Genomic DNA, 20,613 nt, shown 5'->3' on the forward strand with positions numbered 1-20,613 from the left:
TGAGAGCATCCAGATGAGGAATACACAGTGGCTTTCCAACAGACTGATGGGGAGACTTGCAACAAAATATGGTCAAATTCCACATCTGTTGGACAGATGGGGTGGTTACTATAGTCTGACCCAAAGAAAGGCAGACAGACATTTAGAATCTAAAAGGTAACAGCATGAGGAAGACTCACTCAGCCAGCTGCTGCTGGCCTGGAAGATTAAAGGGGCCATGAATCCAGGAGTGCAGGAAACCTCCAGAAACTGGGAAAGACAAGTAAACAGATTCTACCTGGAACCTCCATAATGAGCACAATCCTGCTAACAGCTGGATTTCAGCCCAAAGAAACCAACTCTGGACTTCTGAGCTCTAGAGTTATAAGGTAATGAGTTCATACTGTAATTAAGCTCCTGGGTTTGTGGTAACCTGTTACAGTGGAAATAGAGAGATAATATGTAGACAGTGATGGGTTATAGGTTGTCAGGTTATTTGTTCATGAGTGACACCTGAGCCTTCTCCAGGGAACAGGGCAGCTGCTTTTAACAGCCCAGGTGCCAACAGCAGAGGGCTACAGCACCCATGCATTCTGATGCCCAGACTTCTGTGTCCGTGTGGTCAGGACCTATGTATCATCATCTCTTGTTCTAACCAGTAGGAGTTACTTGGTTTCTGGATGATCTAAAATGACATGAGCAAATCTAAATCTGGCAGGACCAAGGTAACCTCAGTATCTGCTTTGCATAAAGAAGTACCAAGAACAGGGTATTCATTGCTCTTTGTCCATTTTCTTTACTCAATGGCCCAAATATTGGCCACTGACTATAGGTCCATGTTAAATGACCCCCTTTTCATATAATTTCAATGAGGAAAATTAGGAACAGTCCTCCCAAAGGGTCAGTTTGCACACTGGTTGGTGACCATATCTACATAGGTAATAACTGGGCACTATAACTAATATCACTTCAGACAGTTCATGCGGAAGAATACAACCTGGCCACCTGGGAAGATGGCTCTGGTGTTTTGGCTTTGCTTTTTATTCTCCTGTCTTTAGTTTTTCCATAAAACAGGATGAAAGGAGGTAGATTTCCCAAAGTATTTCTCAAAAATCCCCCAGAAGCATTCTTCCTCCTCATTTCCTGCTTTGTCTGCAAGTCTTGTCACTGTTCTGGTAAGAAGTATAAGGCAGCATTAGGCTTTCACTGCAAAAGAGGACAAAGCAGCAGAAAGGGCAGTGGGGCACGTGGGTACAGTCTTCCTGTTCATGCACTTACTGGACACCTCTGTCTTTTCAGCCCAATATAAGTTTATGAGCAAATCTCTGCATTTAATCAGAGAGTATCAAGGAAGGCCCTTTTCTATGTCAATGTTTCCTGATACTCTCCAAGGTCTACCAAGAGGTCCAGGGCTCCAATGTTCCCTAAGAATGCAAGCACTCTTTATCTGTGCCCAACAGCAAGCCACCGATCACCTTTTAAAAGGTAAACAGCTTATGGCGAAGCAAGGTAAGGTGATGACCTGCTCGAAACCTCAAGGTTATCTCTCTGCTGCCTCTAGGGGCTTTTCCATGGATGCCAGTCTCTTTGGATATTTGTCACTGTTTAGTTGAAGGACTTTTGGGATCACAGACATCCAAGAATGTGTCCAATATTCTTACCCACTGTGGACCTTGAGACCTTCTTATTTGGGGGACCACCTTCAACAATCGTTCATTCTTCCCTTCCTCCCTCCCTTCTTTCCTCCCTCCCTTTCTCTTTCTTTTCTTTCATGATTTTTCTAGATTTATCTTTTTATTTTCATTCCTTTTTTCCCCAATAGAACTTAATCATATCCCTAAATATAAAATATATTTTCTCTAGAATCCAGGGAGTTATAGCAAGTGTTATGTTCTGTGTTCACTTCAGGGAGGCATCAGAAAAAAATTTTCAATCAGTTGAGAAACATTTGTGATTGCTCAGATTTGCCCTGTTGGGTCAGCCTCATAGTTCTGCAGGACTGGCCAGCCCATCCAGCTTGCCACATGGGTCAGATAGTCCAGTTCTATCAGCATTATCTCCTTTTTTTTGTGATAGACCTTTGTTTAATTTATTTATTTTATTTGCTGAGAATTGAACTCAGTGCCTAATAGATGGTAGGCAAGGGCTCTACCACTGAGCCACAAACCCAGCCCTCTGCTTCTCTTTTATAAGTCCAATAACTATCATGTCATCAAGCCCATATATCATATATGACTACGTTTGGGTCTCTTTGATGAAGTTTTTGCCATGGCTAAAGGAGTTAACATAGCTTGTGTTAAAACTGTTTAAATGGATTTTATGATCTTTAGGGTAAAGACAAATTGAGATTGACTTTTTCTCAGAAACTGGGATTGGAAAAAAAAAGAAATTTTCCAGATTGATGATAGCCGTATAAACCGCTGGTGCGTATTGAGCTTTCTTATTAGCTTGAACTATATTGGATACTGTCAGAGCTGTAGGGAGTCCCAGTCTATTTAGACTCTAATGATCTAAAAAGTAAAGCCAGAATAGCTGATTGGTCTGATCAAATAGGACGTCTGTGCAGACAGGGGCTGTGAACCAGGAACCTGCCTCTGCCACTTCCTTTGTCAGTAGAGCTATGGCCAGCACCTGCATCTTATTCTTGTTTCAGAATTGCTGGGTCCTAGGGGCTTTGTTTCATGTGCACAACTACAACTGGGTTCTGCCACCATTGTCACCCTCTCCTGTGCAAATTCACTGCACACTGTATGGGTGATGCACATGGGTCAGCCAGATATGAAAACAGACCTTTTGTGTTTGAAGAGCCGGTTTCCATTCTCACTTTGAGTAACTTCCAGTTCTTGAGCACAAGGGCCATTATAATGACATAAACTAGGCTCAGGAAATGGAGCTTCTCCACCACGAAACTGGCCTCAGCACATGGCCTCTGATCTCCTGCAGGAGAGCACCCCTACCCTGCCCTGCTGCTCCTCCATACCCCTCCTGCACTGTAGCCCCATCCTATATCTGCTCCTTCTTCACTACATGAATTTAACCCAAACCTTTCTCCATGATCATGGTTTTACCTCCTCTGAGCCTCTATCCAGGTCTTCAAAAACTCAACAAAGGTAAACATACATTCCCCATATTTTCTAGCACTTTTCAGGAGAGAGAAGACTACAAATTCTAACTTCTTTTTACTACCAAAGTACCTAAGTTTTTCTCCTCATTGGACAAGACTCAGATGGTAGGTGAAGTAATTATCCTCCCCTAAAGATACACACATCCTCATTTCTGAAACCTGTGAATATGTCACCTTACGCAGCTGAAGGGACTTTGCTTCTGTGGTTAAGGAATTCTGAGATGGGAAGATTATTCTGGTTGTCTAAGTGGGCCTAAGACAGGCACAAGGGTCAGAAAGAGAGGAGATGTGAAAGAGGAAGTGGAGACTCTGTGAAGATGGTCTGGGGCAAACAGGAGGGGACTGACGGAGGCTGGAGAAGATGCTGTAACACCTTATGTGATGACCAGACCATTCTGGATCTGGAGCTGAACAGCTTTACTGGGTGAGACAGGAACTTTCACAGTGTGTCCATTGTTCCCTTGATTCTGGGTGAAATACAACCTTATAGTGAATAGAGATTATAATTCAAGGAGAGTTCCTTCCATGGGTTCTTGCTAAAATGCAGAGATAACTGAAGCTTTTAACAAGAAAATAAAAACTGACATAAAATCATAAAGTATGAAAACCAAATGTGGGGTGCCAATACATTGCAGATAGATGATGCAGAGAGGGGATGGGTGAACCTGCCTCTTGATAGAATGTTCCCTTCAAAGAGAAATCTGTCCTCCTTTGGTGTCATATAAACAGACCATGACGAAGTAACCCTAGTGGGGGGGGGGCAGAAAAACGGGCAATTCCCCAATAACTATCTGCACAGATGCAGTCTCATCTTGCACATCTACCTGCACAATTGACACTACAGCAGCTGGGTGACCCCTGGAAGGCTGTGGCCTCTAGAGCCTCCAGAGGGAAGAGCTCCTTGGAAAAGGAAAGGAAACTCTGAGAAAGCCTAAGGGAAACCTGCCAACTGCACAAGCCAACATTTTGTCACTTCTGGGTGATATTATTTGTCTTTATGATATAAGAGAAAAACAGGGTGGTATCTAGGAAGGAAGCATTATATTCCTGCCATATTTCTCCATCAACTATGAACATAGTAAAAATCTACATAACATCAATATCCAGAGTGTCTGCATCACATGGAAGAGGACAGGGAACAGCTGGTAGGTGGTGTTCTCTTCCCCAGTGCACAGGATTGAGAGAACTGGCCTCCAAACTGTGACGGCAGTGATAGGAAGGACAATGGTTTACCTAGGCACATCGAGTGAAGGGTTCCCAGTGAGCTCTGAGAAGTTCCCTTGGGATTTAAGGGCAGTGCCCATGGGAGCTGACACTCAGCCCCCCACCAACGCCCCCTCTCCATTTGGCTCACAAAATCTCAGAGCTTACTAAGCTCTCCTGGTAAGGACACTGCCACTATGTCCTTGCCCCTCTTCATTTGTCTTCATTGCCTTCCTGCCCAGCCCGAGCCAAGAGACAGCATCACCTGTGGATGGTGGCAAGGATGGTCCCCACTGCCACTCCAAAGCCCATAAGAAAGTTGTTTGGGGACAGTGCTTGGGACGGCTCCTGGCATTCCTACTGGAATTCTCCTTGCTGGTCCCCAGATACACATAGATATTGGATATGACATTATGGTTCACCTGCTGCTAGAGTCCAGGGAACATGCAAACAAGGTTTTAGAGCAGTTCTAGGAACCTTGTCTCCTTACTGATAACACTGATAACAGGAAAATGCATTTCAGTCATGAGAGTCTTTCAGTTTTAGAAATGGAAAGCAATGTGTACAGAGCCACAGGAAATACACAAAGCATCCCATATCCCATCTCATATAACTAAATGCAAAAAGCAAAAGAGTTAATGCCTACTCAGGGTTTCACTTGTTATGCAAGAGGCAAATAAATTAAGAATGATTGTATGTGCAGAAGAACAATTTGAATTTTAAAGAGCTTTTAGGAAAATAGACGGTTTTTTTTTCCCCCCTTACACGTGGGGTTTGGTTAGAAGTGCACAGGGGCTATAAAAGCAGAAGAGACATCATATAACCATCACTTACACCGCTTTTCTTGAAAATCTGTAAACATTTATAATGACAAAGTATACCTAGTAAGGAAGAGAGAAGACAAAACATCTGTGGTAAAGTCTGGGTAAAAAGACACACTTCTTCCATCCAGAATCTGATTTTTCTATCCGGAATCAAGTACGTCCTGAATTTTCCCACATTTAAAATAAGTCAACTGAGGATCTCATTCAACTCAGGTGGCTCTTCCCTTCCATGGTGTTCTCGCTTCAGTGATGTTAAACATGGTGCATGCAGGGGCCAGAGGGGAGGGTCATTGGTCATCTGCAGCTCCACCAGAACGAGGGGGTCTGAATCTTTGGATTTAGATTGAAAGGGAGCAAAAACCTTGGTGAAGAGCCAGACCGGAGCAGGAAGCCGCGACAGCCGCCCAGCCAGACCGGAGCAGGAAGCCGCGACAGCCGCCCAGCCAGACCGGAGCAGGAAGCCGCGACAGCCGCCCAGCCAGACCGGAGCAGGAAGCCGCGACAGCCGCCCAGCCAGACCAGTGCAGGAAGGCGCCAGCCGCCAGCCAGACCGGAGCTGGAAGGCGCCAGCCGCTCAGCCAGACCGGAGCAGGAAATCCGGTCCCGCCCAGAGCGCTAGTCTCCAGGAAGCCCATCAACCCTTAAAACCCATCAAAGTGGGTGTGGCTACCAACACGGTTGCGGCTGATCCAGGTACCCGGTTTCCAACTCCCCCACCCTTAGCTGCGATAACTCAAAATATTTCCCACAAGCTTTTGGGGATTGTAGCTATCAACACAAAACAACAACTCTAGAGGCACCTGGTTTCTACCTCAGAGACTAGAGTAGGGAAGATACAGGTGGAAGCTCATTTCCCTTCACACTGGCTATACCCACCACCCTGAATACAGAGGCTCAAACTAGGAATAGACAACGCCACCTACTGGAAGCAAGGAAAACAGTGTTCTGAGAGACTTTTTTTTTTCCTCTCTTTCTCTTTTCTTCTCTCTCTTCCACAACTTCAGCATATGTGAAACCAAGAACTGAGCATGAACAACTGAATTACCAAAGTAATATAATATAGAGGAATTGCATATACCCCACCTCCCCCCATTTTTTTTCTGTATTTCTATCTTACTTCCCTTTCCCTTCTCTTATTTCTCTTTTCTTCCTTGTTATTTCTTTTCTTTTCTTTTTTTTTTTAATTCATATTCTCTCTATACCACTTTCAATCTCCTAACTTTTGCTATCTATACATAGGGTAACTATCTAAATAGGAGGTTGAGTCTATACATTCTTCCATAAATTACCAGTCGAGTGGTTAGAGTTCTCCAAAGGTGCTAAGTTAGTTTAACCTCATTCCCTCACTCCTTTCTCTTTAAGTATAACATCCTTCGTCTGAAATTAAGTTTTCTATATGCCACCAGATATGGTACGCCTTTTATGAAACTAAGGAATATATTCTTAAGTAATAATTAAATCCAACATCTATAGTCTTAGAATCTAACTATAAATGTATTAATAATGAAAACTTGTCCTTAGATAATGTACTGTTGATATTGGGATCTGTTAACATTGTCTTTCTCCGAAAAAGAGGGATATTGGAGCTATTCAAGAACAATACAAATATATAAGGGGAAAAACATTAGCTCAACAGTTTCACAAAGCTAGAAAGAATCATGAGCAGTATGAAAAGACAAGGAAAGAAAGGACCACAAACAATACAGGTCAATTCAACATTAGATGAGGTAATATCTGCAGCTGATGGAATGTCAGACAAAGAGTTCAGGATATACATGCTTCAGATGATCTGGAGTCTCAAGTAAGACATTATTCATCAAATTCAGACAATGAAAAATCACTTGGACAATGAATTACATAAACAAATCCAAGAAGCAAAAGATCAACTCTATAGGGAGATAGAGGATATAAAAAACAAACAAACAGAAATCCTGGAAATGCAGGAAACAATAAACCAAATTAAAAACTCAAATGAGAGTATTACCAGCAGAGTAGAACACTTGGAAGATAAAACTTTAGACAACGAAGACAAAGTTTTTCAACTTGAGAAGAACATAGACAGCTCAGCGAGAATGTTAAGAAATCATGAGCAGAACATCCAAGAATTATGGGATAACATCAAGAAACCAAACCTAAGAGTTATTGGGATACAAGAGGGTACAGAGGTCCAAACCAAGGGAATGAGTAATCTATTCAATGAAATAATACTAGAAAACTTCCCAGACTTAAAGAATGAAAAAGAAATGCAAATACTAGAAGCCTACAGGACACCGAATATCCAAAATCATAAGAGATCCACACCAAGACATATAATAATGAAGATGCCCAACATACAGAATAAGGAGAGAATCTTAAAAGCCACAAGAGAGAGGAAGCAGATTACATTTAAGGGTAAACCAATCAGGATAACTGCTGATCTTTCAACACAGACTCTGAAAGCTAGAAGATCCTGGAACAACATATTTCAAACGCTGAAAGAAAAAGGGTTCCAACCAAGAATCATGTATCCAGCGAAATTAAGCTTCAGGATTGAAGATGAAATAAAAATCTTCCACGATAAGCAAAAGTTAAAAGAATTTGCAGCTAGAAAACCAGCTCTTCAAAACATCCTTGGCAAAACATTACAGGAAGAGGAAATGAAAATAACAATGAAAACCAACAACGGGAGGTAGTACAATAAAGGAAAAACTAAGCATAGAGGAAAAACTAACCATGTTAAGTATCATACATAACCAAATATGGCTGGAAATACAAACCATATCTCAATAGTAACCCTAAATGTTAATGGCTTAAATGCACCAATCAAAAGACATAGGCTAGTAGAATGGATTAAAAAAAAAGATCCAACAATATGCTGCCTACAGGAGACTCATCTGATAGGAAAAGACATACACAGACTGAAGGTGAAAGGTTGGGAAAAATCATATCACTCATACGGACCCCGGAAGCAAGCAGGGGTGTCCATACTTGTATCAAATAAAATAGACTTCAAGCCAAAGTTAATCAAAAGGGATAAACAAGGACAATACATACTGCTCAAGGGAACCATACACCAACAAGACTTGATCATCATTAATATATATGCCCCAAACAATGGTGCAGCTACGTTCATCAAACAAACTCTTCTCAAGTTCAAGAGTCTAATAGACCACAACACAATAATCATGGGAGATTTTAATACACCTCTCTCACCAATGGACAGATCTTCCAAACAAAAATTGAATAAAGAAACCATAGAGCTCAATAATACAATAAATAACTTAGACTTAATTGATATATACAGAATATACCACCCAACATCAAGCGGATACACTTTCTTCTCAGCAGCACATGGATCCTTCTCAAAAATAGACCATATATTATGTCACAGGGCAAAGCTTAGCAATTACAAAGGAGTTGAGATACTACCATGCATTTTATCTGATCGTAATGGAATGAAATTGGAAATCAATAATAAAATGAGAAAGGAAAAACCCTACATCACATGGAGATTAAACAATATGCTACTGAATGAACAAAGGGTTACAGAAGACATCAAAGAGGAAATTAAAAAATTCTTAGAGGTAAATGAAAACTCAGAAACAACATATCGAAATCTTTGGGACACTATGAAAGCAGTACTAAGAGGAAAATTCATTTCATGGAGTTCATTCCTTAAAAGAAGTAAAAGCCAACAAATAAATGACCTCATACTACTCCTCAAAGCTTTAGAAAAAGAAGAACAAATCAGCAGCAAATACAGTAGAAGGCAAGAAATAATTAAAATTAGAGCAGAAATCAATGAAATCGAAACAAAAGAAACAATCGAAAAAATTGACAAAACTAAAAGTTGGTTCTTTGAAAAATTAAATAAGATTGATAGACCACTAGCCACACTAACAAAGAGAAGAAGAGAGAGAACCCAAATTACTAGCTTACGGGATGAAAAAGGCAACATCACAACAGGCAATTCAGAAATACAGACGATAATTAGAAATTATTTTGAAACCCTATACTCTAATAAAATAGAAGATAGTGAAGGCATAGATAAATTCCTTGAGACATATGAACTACCCAGATTGAATCAGGAAGATATAAACAACCTAAACAGATCAATATCAAGGGAGGAAATAGAAGAAGCCATCAAAAGACTACCAACCAAGAAAAGCCCAGGACCGGATGGATATACAGCAGAGTTTTACAAAACATTTAAAGAGGAACTAATACCAATACTCCATAATCTATTTCAGGAGATAGAAAGAGAGGGAAAACTCCCAAATTCATTCTATGAGGCCAATATCACCCTGATTCCCAAACCAGAGAAGGACACCTCAAAGAAAGAAAACTACAGACCAATATCCCTAATGAATTTAGATGCAAAAATCCTCAATAAAATTCTGGCAAATCGTATACAAAAACATATAAAAAAGATTGTGCACCATGATCAAGTAGGATTCATCCCTGGGATGCAAGGCTGGTTCAATATACGGAAATCAATAAACGTTATTCACCACATCAATAGACTTAAAGATAAGAACCATATGATCATCTCGGTGGACGCAGAAAAAGCATTCGACAAAGTACAGCATCCCTTTATGTTCAAAACATTAGAAAAACTAGGGATAACAGGAACTTACCTCAAAATTATAAAAGCTATATATGCTAAGCCTCAGGCTAGCATCATTCTAAATGGAAAAAAACTGAAGGCATTCCCTCTAAAATCTGGAACAAGACAGGGATGCCCTCTCTCACCACTTCTATTCAATATAGTTCTCGAAACACTGGCCAGAGCAATTAGACAGACGAAAGAAATTAAAGGCATAAAAATAGGAAAAGAAGAACTTAAATTATCACTGTTTGCGGATGATATGATCCTATACCTAGAAGACACAAAAGGGTCTACAAAGAAACTACTAGAGCTAATAAATGAATTCAGCAAAGTGGCTGGATATAAAATCAACACGCATAAATCAAAGGCATTCCTGTATATCAGCGACAAATCTTCTGAACTGGAAATGAGGACATCTACCCCATTCACAATATCCTCAAAAAAAATAAAGTACTTGGGAATCAACCTAACAAAAGAGGTGAAAGATTTATACAATGAAAACTACAGAACCCTAAAGAGAGAAATAGAAGAAGATCTCAGAAGATGGAAAAACATACCCTGTTCATGGATAGGCAGAACTAACATCATCAAAATGGCAATATTACCAAAAGTTCTCTATAGGTTCAATGCAATGCCAATCAAAATCCCAACGGCATTTCTTGTAGAAATAGATAAAGCAATCATGAAATTCATATGGAAAAATAAAAGACCCAGAATAGCAAAAGCAATTCTAAGCAGGAAGTGTGAATCAGGAGGTGTAGCGATACCAGATTTCAAACTGTACTACAAAGCAATAGTAACAAAAACAGCATGGTACTGGTACCAAAACAGGCGGGTGGACCAATGGTATAGAATAGAGGACACAGAAACCAATCCACAAAATTACAACTATATTATATTCGATAAAGGGGCTAAAAGCATGCAATGGAGGAAGGATAGCATCTTCAACAAATGGTGCTGGGAAAACTGGAAATCCATATGCAATAAAATGAAACTGAATCCCCTCCTCTCGCCATGCACAAAAGTTAACTCAAAATGGATCAAGGACCTTGATATCAAATCAGAGACTATGCGTCTGATAGATGAAAAGGTTGGCTCCGATCTACATATTGTGGGGTCAGGCTCCAAATTCCTTAATAGGACACCCATAGCACAAGAGTTAAAAACAAGAATCAACAAATGGGACTTACTTAAACTAAAAAGTTTTTTCTCAGCAAGAGAAACAATAAGAGAGGTAAATAGGGAGCCTACATCATGGGAACAAATTTTTACTCCTCACACTTCAGATAGAGCCCTAATATCCAGAGTATACAAAGAACTCAAAAAATTAAACAATAAGAAAACAAATAACCCAATCAACAAATGGGCCAAAGACCTGAACAGACACTTCTCAGAGGAGGACATACAATCAATCAACAAGTACATGAAAAAATGCTCACCATCTCTAGCAGTCAGAGAAATGCAAATCAAAACCACCCTAAGATACCATCTCACTCCAGTAAGATTGGCAGCCATTATGAAGTCGAACAATAACAAGTGCTGGCGAGGATGTGGGGAAAAGGGTACTCTTGTACATTGCTGGTGGGACTGCAAAATGGTGAGGCCAATATGGAAAGCAGTATGGAGATTCCTGGGAAAGCTGGGAATGGAACCACCATTTGACCCAGCTATTGCCCTTCTCGGACTATTCCCTGAAGACCTCAAAAGAGCGTACTACAGGGATACTGCCACATCGATGTTCATAGCAGCACAATTCACAATAGCTAGACTGTGGAACCAACCCCGATGCCCCTCAATAGATGAATGGATAAAAAAAATGTGGCATTTATACACAATGGAGTACTACGCAGCACTAAGAAATGACAAAATCATGGAATTTGCAGGGAAATGGATGGCACTAGAGCAGATTATGCTAAGTGAAGCTAGCCAATCCCTAAAAAACAAATGCCAAATGTCTTCTTTGATGTAATGAGAGCAACCAAGAACAGAGCAGGGAGGAAGAGCAGGAGGAAAAGATTAACATTAAGCAGAGTCATGAAGTGGGAGGGAAAGGGAGAGAAAAGGGAAATTGCTTGGAAATGAAAGGAGACCCTCATTGTTATGCAAAATTACATATAAGAGTTTGTGAGGGGAATGGGAAAAAAATAAGAAGAGAAATGAATTACAGTAGATGGGGTAGAGAGAGAAGATGGGAGGGGAGGGGAGGGGGGATAGTAGAGGATAGGAAAGGTAGCAGAATACAACAGTTACTATTATGGTATTATGTAAAAATGTGGATGTGTAACCGATGTGATTCTGAAATCTTTGTAATGTTTTGAATAAAAAAAAAAAAAAAAAAAAAAAACCTTGGTGAAGCTGAAAAAGTGGGCAGGGGCTCAAAGCAGCAAATCCACTTATGGTGGATGAATGAAGTCAGAGGTTGAGGAAATACAGTTCATCACAGAACTGGGATGAAATCAAGGACAGGAGGGAGAATTGTCATGCATTGATCATCTATGCATGGATTTCACATGATATGCAGTTTTCTTGTGCTGTTTCTAACAGTATCTCAACAAGAGCAGTTCTGGGAACCTTGTCTCATTATATATCACTGATAACAGGAAAATACATGTCACTCATGAGAGTCTTTCAGTCTTAGAAATGGAAGACTTAGAAATGGAGCAAGATGTTGAGATACTGACTCTGGTACACAGAGCCAGGAAAACATGGAGAAGGTTTAGAAGGGAAAATCAAGAATGTGACAGATGAATAAGATTCCTCTTCCTTGGTTCAACACCAGAGATTTTCCACCTGGAAACAAGGCCTGAGCGTGGTGAGCTAGCAGCAAAGCCTGACGGGAGGTGGGAACTCAGGTTTTCCTGCCACCTCTCCTAAAGATGAGGTGAAGGAATGGCTTAAAAGAGAGCTGAAGACGTTTAGGCTGTTTATAAAGTTGGATTATGTCCTCAAAGGATGGGCTAGTGCTTTAGGTAATAGGTCTTCTTTTTTAAACCATGAAATAGGCTTCTAAAACATGCCCAGGAAACAAGGCACTAGGAGAAACCCTGGATCAGAGCAGGCCCTCCACCAGGATGCACATGCACCTGCACTGACATTTGGACAGTCTTTGTCTTTTTCGCTCATTATTGGAAAGACAACTGATCAAGGTGGGGGAAGGTAATAAGAAGACCCATTAAAATAAAAGGGAAGAATGGCCCAGAAAAGATGAAGTTAAAATAACCCAAAGTGAAATTAGCAAACCCAACCCAGTAACTTCACAGAGATTATAGCAGAAGATACCTGCTTCTCTCTTCCCACGTTATGACCCAGATTTGAGATGGTGCTGTGACTTATGTGTCTTGCAAAGAGAACCTGGTGCACCTGGAGTCTTAATCGGGTGTCTCGTCTCAACACAGCATTAGTTTGAATCCCTAACTTCCATCCACTTATTAAGAGAGTCTCATCTCAGCCACATAGATGAAGCCTGCCTGTTACCCTTGGACCCTCGTCTCCTCCTGTCTTCAGCATCCCACACTCAGTGTGCTCTTTTCTTCCTCCTTTCTTCTTCCTTTCTCTCCCTGCTCTTTCTCCATTGCTGCTGGGGTGCAAGGGAGAAGGGAGAGGTGTTCCCTTCACAAAGGCAGGTCACCAGGCGTCTGTTTTTCAGTGGATCATTTCTGCTGATGGATGTGGCATATGGACTACAGAAAGGCTCCTCCAGACAGCTGTGCTCCCTGCTGCCCTCTGTGGAGCCTTGCTCTGGGCTTTCTGTTGCCTGCACCTTGCTTCGTCCACTCTGACTGCCCTGCAGGAGCACATCTGAATCCCCAGAATGTTGGTCTCTTCTCTCATCCATGACCTTGCCTGGTCCACCTTCCTTTAGAGAAACTTAAATCTGAGGGAGTACAGTATTGCTCATTATGTTTGACTGTACAGTTTTGTTACCTCCCCCTGTGCTCCTGCAGCCCAGGCAAGTCCCTAGCTCAGAACCTTAGCTGACAGCCAGCTGGGGAAAGAAAGAAAAGTGAGACTCCTCCTCCTCCTCCACCTCCTCCTCCACCTCTTCCTCCTCTTCCTCCTCCTCCTCCTCCCCCTCTTTGCTGTCTCCTACAAACTACAAGGCTCCTCTGATCCGGTCCCTATACCCAGTCTTGCCCGGTGTCGATTCTGTCACTCTCCCAGTTCTCCTGTTAGACATCTCAATGAATAAGGCTGCCAAATTAGGGAGGTCGCCATGGCTATTACAGAGACCATAAAGAGACAATGAGGTGATAGTTCTTCTATCAAGACCTGGGATTTTTTATTTTTTGTATTTTTTATAATATTTTAATTTGTAGATGAAATTAATACTTACTATCTATCTATCTATCTATCTATCTATCTATCTATCTATCTACCCATCCATCCATCCGTCTATCCATCTATCTATCTATTTATGGGGGGTACCAGGGATTGAACTCCAGAGTACTCGACAACTGAGCCACATCTCCAGCCCTATTTTGTATTTTATTTAGAGACAGGGTCTCACTGAGTCGCTGAGCACCTCACTTTTCTGAACTCACAATCCTCCTGTCTCAGCCTCCTGAGCCTCTGGGATTACAGGCATGCGCTACCACGAATTTATTTATATAATTTATTTGGTGCTGAGGATCAAACTTAGTAACTCACATGGGCTAGGCAAGAGCTCTACCTATCAGCTATACCACCAGCCCCCTTGGCCCTTTTTGACATTGGTCCTGATAATTATCCACTCATTTTCTCCTGGAGCAGTACAGCTGCTGCTGTCTCTGTTCAGTGACCACTGGGTCCCAATTGGCAACTTCCGCGGAACTGCCATGATGATTTCTGAGGCCTCCCTGCCCTTGGGAAGAGGCCTTCTGCCAGGCAAGCCCAGATCTCTAGGCCTTGGGGAAAACTGCTAAGGCTGATGAGTGCTGTGACTGTCAATACTGAGAAGCAAGTGAGGAGAGAAGAGCTAACTGGAGCAGGGAACAAAGTCTCAAGTGTCGCATGGCACAAGAGCAAAATGTGAACATGTGGCAGGGAGGCGCACCAGGGAGTCACCAGGCCCAGGCAGCCTTGCCTCTGTGTCCCTGCTCACTAACCTTCAAGCAAAATGGTGCCTGATCACCAGCACTGGGTGCCTCCCGATGCCTCGTCTCTGTTGCTTCTCCTTGTTTGAAAAGACCATGATTTTGACTTCCCCCACACTGATACGTACCTGGGTGGCATCCTATCTGTGCTCTTCAGCTGTAACTCTGCCCAATCTACTAGCAATATTGTGTTCCTATTATCTCCTCTGCCAAGGCTGACACGTGGCCCTTTCTGCTTCAAATGCTGGCCCAATAACTCTGGTTCTGCCTCTTTAAACATACTTCACATGTGAAGGACCGAGCCATCAATAAATTTTTTTTAAAGTGTGTTGGGCTATCTTCTCCTCTTGCTCAGTGCAGCCCTGGCTCTGAGGTGCTCCCCGTGGACCACAGTTGGCACCCTGCATGTTCCTGCAAGTTGTCATCTCCAAGAAGCTTCAACCCCCCAGAGAGCTGATTCCTCCACAGAGACCTAGCTATCTACCCGACCCCATTCCTGGCCCCTTACACCTCCCAGCCTGAGAATGTGGCGTAAGCATGATGAGGCCAGGTGTCTCCCTGGAAACAGGTTTTCCAGCTCTGTTCATGTTACTGCCTGACTTTCAGCTTCCCCTCACTGACGACAGCAAGTCTCAAAAGGTGAACAGCCGATACACATGCAGCAGAGTATGTACAAAAATTTTGTCCATTAAACTAAAACATTTTATATTTAACTATTAGAGATTTCTCTCATTCATCTTTGCAACAGATGCTAATAATAACTCATATTAACTTAACCATTTGATCTCTGCTGGCAGTCCACCTGTATTCTCTCTGCAGGGATATGGGGGTCACTGAGCCATTTTATAGTCTGTTAGAGGTTCAGAGAGGTAAAGCAACTTGCTCAAGGTCAAGGTCATGGAGCCAGAAAGTAGTACAGCAGCGAGGGTTCAAATTCAGGCAGCCTAGCCCCCAGCTGAATGGCATATTGTCTACTGATACCTAGAAACTGAATATAGGCTCTCTTTCAAAAAATGTGGAACAATTTATGGTGAAGGAAGAGAAGAAATCATTCAAAGGCAATCAACTGAAAAGATAGATAGCAGATTCTCTTGAACTATATGAGGTAGAAAGAATCAAGAATAAAGCAGAAATTATGAAGCACTTTAAGTGTAGTAGACAGGAACAAGTCTCAATTTTTTTAACAAATGAAATGTTCTAAATTGTTCTGAATAAAATCAAAATTATGGGGGAGGGAAAAGTGTGCATATTTTATACACAAAGATCAATTTATATGTTATAGTTAAAGAAAGATACTGTCAATTTGGAAGAAAATACTATCAAGGATAAACTGACACCACAAGCATGTGCACACATACACACAAAGAAACCCCCACAGAGGAGAAAACTCCAAGAGACAGGTATCCTTAAACCTGAATTACTCTGCTTACCAGGTCTCAGTGGGTATGCCTTTGATTATATTTTTATAGAAAATACTGACTTCACTATAAGAAGAAGGCAGCTTTCTTTGATTCCACAAGGCTGGATTTCAAGTATTTTGTAAATCCTCTACAGCTTGGATGTGCCTTTCCTTACACATAACCCAGGGTACTATAATGCCCTGTTGCTCTTAAAAAAGATTCCACTGAGAGCCTGGTTTATGTTATCTTTTCTTAATTGCCACTCAATATGAAAAGTTCATTTCTTTAATAATAAAAATCTTTACCAGAGCTGGGATTATATAGCAAATATAAAGAAGCTACTTGGAGAGAGGAAAATACAATCAGGATTGGTTTTGTAGGGTCAAGGTCCTTGCACTGGAACAGTGTAAGCTCAGAACATAAGATTTTCAATACTTCAACTGCCTTTATTATACTGAGGCTCATTTTTCATGAAACAAAAAGTGACCAGGTCAAACCCTAAATGGAATCTTTTTTGTGTGTGTGTACTGGGGATTTAACCCAGAAGCATTCTGCCTCTATGTTACCTCCCCAACCATTTAAAAATTTTATTTGGAGAGAAGTTTTCACTAAGTTGCTGAGGCTGGCCTGTAGCTTGGATCCTCCAGCCTCTACCTCCTGAGCAATCAGGATTAGAGGCATGAACCACACCTTGGGCCCTAAATTAAATCCTCATCATTGGTGATCAGTGACCACTTCTGTCATAAAGAAGAGACTATAGAAAACCCTTCCCACAGGCATTGTCATATATCATGACTGAGATCTGAAAAAAGGCACACTGTTTAAGTGAATGAAAACATCTTTTAACTAAAAAAAAATTTAAAATTATTTAAATATTTAAAATTTGTATCAAATAAAATTATAATTAAATTTGATTGATTGACCACTGTGTAATTAAGTAAAATATTTTTAAAATTAAAGAAAATTAAGATAATCCCTTTGGGTCACTCAAAAACGTGGAAATGTTTTTCAGTCTCCAGGAGACGCATTACCGCGAATGCTGCCATTTAGATAACCATTGGTGCGCGTGTGTGTATGTGTGTGTGTGTGTGTGTGTGTGTGTGTGTGTGTGTGTCCGGGATCACACATAACTCTCAGGTGTGAATGTGAGTGTCTCTCTGCCTGCCTAGTCCACAGTTTTCATCAGAAGAAATGAGAAGAAATAGCATATAAAAACTGAAATGATCACAACCCATGAAAGGCACTTAGCATTATCCTCAATCAAAGAGATGCTCTTAATATTCTCACCTGAGCAGGAGTTCCCAGAAAAAATAAGAAAAGATTTGTGAAAATATCCAGAAGTTACCTATGTTGAAGCACCCCTGAATAGACCCCTACAGTCCATACACATAAGCCAGTTGACTGGTCTAACAATTTCTCTGAAACTCAATTTATTGTGACATTGCCAACAATGTAGGAGACAGTGTGGACTACAGGCATTGTTCACACACCACTGACATCTATCCACCCTAATGGTGTCTCTGCCCATTAACACAGGTGGACCCACTTATAGATTAGATAGCCATTGTCCAGAAAAAGGAGCTGCACACATGTGGCATGTTTGTGATCAGAACCTAGCCCCCTCTTCACCTCTCCAGCTTCCTAAAAACCTCTTTTAATGCTTTTTTAGCTGCTTGGCTTCAGATCTCATCTCTGTCCATCACTGACTCATTTCTTATGTGATGTTCTCCAATCACACTGGCTGATCTGTGCTAATCGCTGAATGTCTGACTCTGGGTCAGGATGACCCATGGAATGCAAACTTCACCTAAGTCACTAGAGACTATCAAGCTGGCCCCTACCTGGCACTCTCTCCTGAACCCAGAAGCATTCTATTTATGCTGTTTTTTCCTGCATTTCTCATTTCTTCTGATGAAAACAGCATGTAGAGGAAGACCCACTCACACCTGAGAGTTATGGGCGAGCCAGGACACACACATGCACCCAGGTTTCCTAAATTGCGGCATTCGAGGAAATGTATCTCCTAGAGACTGAAAAATATTTCCACATTTTTAAGTGACCAAAAGGGATTATTTTAATTTTTAAAAAATCATTTACTTAATCATACATTTGTACATCAATCAAATTGAATTCTGGGAGGTGCACCAGGAGACTCTCAAACCCCAGTTCACTAGGCCACAAGGAAAAGTTAGGACTGGGCTTTCATCTACGATTTATGGCAGTGAATTCTCTAATTTGTACCTATAAGATCCAGCATCATTTTGAACAAAACTGAATTTCTTGGCTTCATTATATGAAATCTGTACAAAGCACTGTAATAAGAAACGAGCAAGGCATGATTTATGGCCTCCACATATAGAAGATTTAATTTTTTCTTTTACTCAATGGCCTACCCATTGTGTGAGCAGAGTCAATACCAATAATGAAATGTAGACTGAAGGGCTAAATCAATCCAATAAAATGCAATATAAAGACTAGAGGACTGAGTAAATTTGGAAAGGCTAGTGCCTGCAAGATTAGTATTTGTACAACAGGTAATTACGAAAATCAATACCTGTATATGAAAACATGACAGGCAGTCATCTGTCACAAACAGAGAACCCATTACTAATAGTTTGGGGTCTGAGTAGGGATGAGAGAACAAAACAGATCTGGAGGATTCTTATCAGAGTTTTGCATGCATGTACACCTTCCCATGTGACTGAGGGTGGAGGGGAAGAAAAGCTCTGAGCTGCTCATTCTGGGTTTTATTTAGGCCCTTTGCATGTCTCTGTGCCCCTGGATGACAGCAACTTTGATCTCATGCTTTCCATTTGATATCAGGGCATGCGCCTAGTCCTACACCCTTGCCTTCCCACACCCCAGCCTCAGGTACCAGAAACCATCATCATAGAGCCAGTAATCTATCAGGTACAGTGAGGAGGGCTGGGGTAATTTGAACCACTACTCAAGGGTCAGCTGTTGGCAGGCACTCCAAATACTAAGAGGTAATACAGATGACCTGGAGGGGACCCACAGCAAAGTAAAAATAAGTACACACTGGTAAATGCAGACACACAGATCCATACACAGAGAAAACATATATATATACACACAAGTGCACACATATATTCATAAGGTAAAATAGCTTCAGTGTCTTAGCTAGATTCCTGTGATGATGAGTGGATGTTCCACCACTAAGCAGTCTGCAGTCCCTTAATCCCTTCAAAGGTATCCACATCTCTATTTTAAAGGTCAGAGGCTCCAGTAGACAACACTGGTTTGTTCTAGGTAACCACTGATGAGCAGGGGGCCCAGTATGGGAAGCTGCCTCTGTCTGATGTGATGTATGTGCCCCTTCACTGAACAGCCTCTGTGAACCACAGGGCATTGAAGGTAATTCCAGTGTGACCACAAGTAAGTTTATAGCCAGGTTCCAGTCAGAATCACTATTGAGACCTCCATGCCTAGGCTATGAGTCCGGAACACATACAGAGTCATTTAGGAAGTCTGTTCAAACTACCCTGAACCATGACGCCTGTATGCCAGAACAGGCAACCCCTTGTGATAAAGTTTTGCCAGATGCAGTGGTGCACGCATGTAATCTCAGTACTTGGGAAACTGAAGAGGATTCTCTAGTTCAAGGCCAGCCTCAGAAACTTAGAAAGACCCTGTCTCAGAATAAAAAATGTTAGAAAGGACTAGGGGACAGCTCCGTGGTAAAGCACCCCTGATTTCTGGATTTCCATCTGTCCATTCTGTCTGCTGCCCCTCATCTGAACAAGCTGATAGGAATAATCTCCCTCCACACAAGGTCCTGTCCTCAAGAGAGAATCCATTGCCTTCCACCCCAGTATCTCAAGCCAGATTCCTCTCCAGAACTCTCTCAAGCCATTTTTTTTGGAGTGATTGGCAGTGATGCTGCTGATTCTGGAAAGCCTCACCATGTGAGTAGCCCACCTTTTTGTACCTTCTTAGTGTGAGAGTGATCTTGGCAGTCTAAACACTGGAACCTCAATTTGAGTGGGATCCAGCTCACTTGCAGGTGGACACCACCACACTCCTGAGACAACCTCATGCTAACAGTGGATGGAATGCTTTGGTGGCCACTGAGAAACTCTCCAGGTTGCATTCTTCAGAACATTACATGCTGGTGTATGATGCCCTCATCAGAAGTCTGTCCTTCAGTTTGCATGGCTCCTTTGTTATCTGTTCAAATGACTAAGATGAGTTCCACTGGGGATGGGAGTCACATGACTTTGATGACTTTTTAGGTCATTTTAACTGTAGGTATTTTTTCACATCTTAAATTTGGGCAATATTTTCTCTGTGTCTAAATTTGGAAGTATTTACACTTGGAGCTGGGTAGTTTTGTGTTCTTCCCTGTGAATTATAGGATGTTTTGTAGCATCCCTGATCTCTACCCAATAGAGACCAGTGGCAT

Source organism: Callospermophilus lateralis, unplaced genomic scaffold (genome assembly GCF_048772815.1).
Source record: "Callospermophilus lateralis isolate mCalLat2 unplaced genomic scaffold, mCalLat2.hap1 Scaffold_43, whole genome shotgun sequence".
NCBI classification, from domain to species: domain Eukaryota; kingdom Metazoa; phylum Chordata; class Mammalia; order Rodentia; family Sciuridae; genus Callospermophilus; species Callospermophilus lateralis.